Here is a 5,653-nt window from a genome sequence, read left to right as displayed (position 1 = left end):
ACTGAAGTTATATATATCGTTAATGGAGTTACACATTCCTAAAGCTGATTATACGTTTCATCGGTGAAGTTATGCGAGTCATTTTAATAGCGATTACCTTCCCATTTAGTATACGTCATAGCTCGATTAACACTCTTTATCGAACTACGGTGAACCACTTGTGAGTTACGGCCGGCACGGAACAATTAATAGGTTGCAAATGTTGTCTATGCTCCCTGAGACGCCAATGGATGAAAAAGTGATTGAGTGTTGGTCCTTGTTGCTTAATCGATTGGAGGCAGAGGATTGCGCGATTTTTCGTTCGTCTTTCTTCGGTATCCGTCATATGGTATGGTCCTATTCAATCCTTTAATATGTTATAAGAGTTGCACATACCCTCTTTAAAACTTTCACAGTGGAAAGTAAGTCTAAAGTTATACATACCCTCCCCGGAGTTAAACATTTTGTTTTGAGAAGTTATTAACAACCAAGTATATACTTAGGCATTCTTCATTATCTTTGTAAGAGTTCTTGTGAAACTCCAATGCACAACCCTTATAACTCCACTTTGGTATCCTCACACATATACTGCTACTTGAACAGGAAATAATCTTGAGCCTTGTACGAAACCCTGTCCAACAAACACCGGACACCGAGAGGTTGTACAATACGTGGGACGTCTTCCGAACCGACTGTGGCAAAGATTTCAGCTTGAAGGCTGATTTAATCTTCGTACCCATTAAGATTGAAGCGCATTATGCATGTGTGTGTATCAACTTTAATTCTAGGACGATTGATCTCACGGACAAGTAAGTACTATTCAAGTCCGCGGCAATCGGAGATATGCAAAGCATGTCACGTTATTGTAAGTGGAATTAAATTGTAATTATGTTCAACTAAAAAGTGTTCTCACCGCTTATACAAATCTCACTTTTTGACGTTCTTGTCTCTGCCAGGCGAGCCTCATGAGCGACTACGTGGAGGCTAGGGACGACGGGAAGGACAGAGCGAAAAACATACCGTCGTTCCAGTTCCGTTAGATCCAGTTTGCCTGGCATCAGCAAACGATAAACGACACCGAGTCTGGCTTGTTCTGCATGATGCACATGTTAATGTACGAGGGTGATACGTTTGGTCACGTTGATCTCGAGAGGAAGGTGAACCGTCGATATTTGGTGATCCAGTTGGCAGCGACGCTTCTCCTAGCTGACATGAACATCATCAGGGAAGGAGTTCTGACCAAGGTCAATGGTTTCATTGGCGAGAAATTACAGATCCTGAAGCAAGTAGAAAACAGACGGAAAGTAGCGCGGAAAGGAGATAAAAAACCTGCGAAAAAATAGAATGCATCCCTTTGATTCTGTATTCTATTTTTTTGCAACTCTAGAATGTTGTCAAGAAACTCCTTAACAACTTAGACAACTTGTTGGAATAGATTGTTACTATATGATCTTGGTCAGTCATAATTAAAATCCAAGTTTTACAGATAACTGTTAGAGTTATACACTCTGTGAAGTAAAGTTATACAAATTATGTGCAGGAGTTATACAACACATGATTGCAGTTATGATAAAAGGCATAATTTATTAGACAGCTAAGAGTTATACAAAAAACATCAAGAGTTATACAAACTGTGTACAAGAGTTATACAACATATGACTGCAGTTATTTAAAGGCAAATTTTGAACAAGAGTTATACACTCTGTGAAGTACATTTATCCATATATGGGTAAGAGTTGTACTTAAAGCACTGAAATTATAATTCCTTCTTAAAGCCACTTTTAAATATTGGATATGTTGCCATGAACAGAAGTCATCAAAATAATGTAAAAGAGTTGTACAACATTAGCTTCAAATTTCACACACCATATTACTGAAGTTATACAATGTGGAAGGTGCAATCCCCCTTCAAAATAGACAAAAGCTAGCTATTAAATACCCGTTCCATCTCACCAGATTTTTTACCTTTTAAAGAAAAAAAGATTGTAAATAATTTGTTGAGACGGGGGTATTTTTCTACTGCCTACTACTACAACATGTTAAGTTTCTCTATTCTTCTTCTTCATCGTCTTCGTCTTCTTCTTCTTCTTCTTCTTCTTCTTCTTCTTCTTCTTCTTCTTCTTCTTCTTCTTCTTCTTCTTCTTCTTCTTCTTCTTCTTCCTCTTCCTCTTCTTCTTCTTCTACTCCTTCAGATGCTGGTGAAGACGGTGGATGCTCAGAGAATGGGTTAGGGCGATTCCGTTTATCGTGGTGTGCCATTTGTTTACGAGTTATTACACATGCGCTTTGGCTTAGAAGCCAAGGCAATGGCTTTAGCCTTAGATGACACCATTCTTTTACCATTTGCCTTTGTTTTTCGATTGTTTTGGTGGAAGTATTGTTACCTCGTCACTGGCGGGGCAACCAAGGATTTGCTCAAATTCCTGTTGCTTTGTTAAATCCTTCTTGTACGGTAAAAGTTTCTCCTTGAACTCTCTAATTAACGAGCTTAAGTTCACAACTTGGTCTCACTCGCGCCACGAAGTAAACCAATGGTAGAATGAACTTCTGACCACAACTTCACCATCGCAACTTCTTTTGCATCAGCGCTACTATTTGTTTCCATTTGTTCACCATCACATTCGATAATCAATTGCAATGCATCCTTTTTCCATCTTGTAGAAACGTAATCAACTGGAATTGTCTTCATGCCGTTAGCCGACAAAATCCGGACTATATGTCGGCATGAGTAAATCCCATCCTTTCAAACATCATACGGCTGCCTTTGTGTAGCCTGTGTCCCGTAATCCAATTAAATTATGCCGTTAGTAGTCTTATACATATAATAATAAGAGTTAAACATTATCACTCAGAGTTATACATATGGCAACAAGAGTTATACATTCTGAAAGCCACAGTTATTCAAACTCTAATCAGAGTTATACTACAAATAGCTGCAGTTCAGTGAAAAATTGAATAAGTTCTAATGTTATTCTGAAAGTAGAGTTATACATATGGCAACAAGAGTTATACATTATGAAAGCTAAAGTTATTCAAAATGTAATCAGAGTTATACTACATATGGCAACAAGAGTTATACATTCTGAAAGCTAAAGTTATTCAAAATGTAATCAGAGTTATACTACATATGGCAACAAGAGTTATACATTCTGAAAGCTAAAGTTATTCAAAATGTAATCAGAGTTATACTACAAATGACAACAGTTCATTGAAAAATTGAATTTCTAATGTTATTCTGAAAGTAGAGTTATACATATGGCAACAAGAGTTATACATTCTGCAAGTAGAGTTATGCATATAATAAGAAAAGTTATACATTCAGAAAACTTAAGTTATTCAAACTGTTTTCAGATTTTATACAGCAGATAACTGCAGTTCACTGAACAATTGTATAACTTCTACGTTCAGACAATGTAACTTTGGCACTATATCTAGCAACTTCAGTCAACTACTACATAAAGTTTATGCCAAAATGTTGTTACCTGGGTTGTACTCTACGTTGAAACTTTTCTGTCTGATTGAATCCTTTACGACAGTCACTTCAACTCCATCGACTTCAGCATAGCCGACACTCTTACATGTATCGATTGAGCAAATGACCTCTAGTTGGAATTCCTTGAAAACCTCACGGGTATAAACATCCGACGCATATTCCTCTATGGGTAAATGCGTCCCCATTGCCGGTGTTGAGTGTCGGTTTTCATGGTCAAGTCTCTTCTGCGTATGCCGTTGATGGTCCATAGCGCTTTCAAAACGCATCCAAAACTCCACTAACGTACCTGACTTCTGCTCGAACTTCTTAAAAAAACTATTAATGCTCTCGATCTCCGGGTTGTCCTCATTACACCACCCATGTTCAAGGCCCCGCAATGTGCCATCACCCATTGGCTCCTTTTATCGTACGCACGTAAACCACTCTTCGTTCACAAGACCATGCGCTTCCATTATTTGTGCCCACCTAGCGTCAAAGTCGTGCGCTTCTATGTTGTCGTCCCATATAATGTTGTTCAATTTATGAACGAACTCCTTATAATCCTCCCTTGTCACCCCGACCTTTGATGGCACCTTGTTCATTATATGCCACATGCAAAATCGGTGGCGTGCAATCTTGAAGGCAAGGGGTACGGCCTTAATAATGCCGGACAACGATCCGTGATAATGTACTTGGGTTCCTTTCCTCCCATAGCATTCAAAAACCTGTTGAAAACCCACTGGAAGGATTCATGGTCTTCATGGGCAATCAATGCCCCACAGAATGTCACTGATCGCTTATGGTGATCTATGCCAGTGAATGGCGTGAAAATCATATCGTACTTGTTTGTTGAGTATGTTGGGTCGTACGACACTGCATCTCCAAAAACGGAGTAGTTCCTTCTAGCGGTTCTATCAGCCCATATTGCGCTTCGAAGGCTGTTATCCTTGTCAACTTCATAATCAAAATAAAACCCCTGCCTATTTTGTGCCATATTCTTGAACCGGTCAATGAACAATTGACCGTCCCGTTTATGGATGAAGCACTTCACATCTCGGTGGAAGTTCTTAAAATCAGTTAAGGATGCACCAATGTTCTCGAACCCGTTTACGAACTCCTTACACATGTTGTACGTCCTAGTTGCTCCTATCCTCAACTGTAGTGGACAACATATCCTTATCAGTGCTGATTAATAACCAAGAATTCCTCAACTATAAATCTTTCAGCTATTCTTATAACTTCTTATTATTTATAACTTTTAGGTTTACATAACTCTATCATCTCGATGAATAACTTTAGAAGTTTGCCATTTAATTAGTGGATGTTTGTTTAATAGTAAACTAACCCTTGAGTTGTACATTATCAAGTACTTGTGAAAATCTTCTATGTTCCGCGACATCTTTTGAAACTGACGATCCTCACTCGATACAAGCTCGTGATTATGCCCCATGTGGAATCAGTCAATTACTAGTACTCCATTCTTCATAAATAGCCTGACATGTGCTTTACACCCTACCCTCTTGATTGTATATTTCCTCTCGGTTCGCAGATTCTTTTTCCCCATTGCATTCCTTCTTCCCTAACCCCGATCTCATTTTTTTTTAATTCTCGCCTCTCCTTTTGGGACATATGTGAATCCCTCTCTGTTGCAAACCAGCAACTTTGACCTGATTTCACCGTCGCGCCATTTTTTCGTCGAGTACTTCCGAACATCAAACCCGGTCGCCAATGCATAAACTTTATAGAATGTCACTGCCTCGTCGATTTCAAAAAATTGTTGCCCTACACAAGGTGTAAACTCCGCTGCCAAATGCTTACAATACTCGGTTTCACGCCTTGCGACCATCCGAGCGAGAATCAATCATCCATGAAATGATTAAGAAATACATAACTCTACGCATATACTGTATAACTCTATTCACATACGGTATAACTCTGGGCACAGACTGTATAACTTTGGGTGTATAATGTATAACTTTAGTCATACAATGTATAACTCTGGGCACAGAATGTATAACTCTAGTCAGATAACGTATAACTCTAGTCATACAATGTATAACTTCCGTCACAGTTTGTATAACTCTAGTCATACAATGTATAACTCTAGTCACAGTTTGTATAACTCTAGTCATACAATGTATAACTCTAGTCATTTAATGTATAACCCTAGTCACACTGTATAACTCTGGGCACAGAATGTAT

This window comes from Silene latifolia, chromosome 10 (genome assembly GCF_048544455.1).
Source record: "Silene latifolia isolate original U9 population chromosome 10, ASM4854445v1, whole genome shotgun sequence".
Classification (NCBI taxonomy): domain Eukaryota; kingdom Viridiplantae; phylum Streptophyta; class Magnoliopsida; order Caryophyllales; family Caryophyllaceae; genus Silene; species Silene latifolia.
This window is presented reverse-complemented; position numbering follows the sequence as displayed.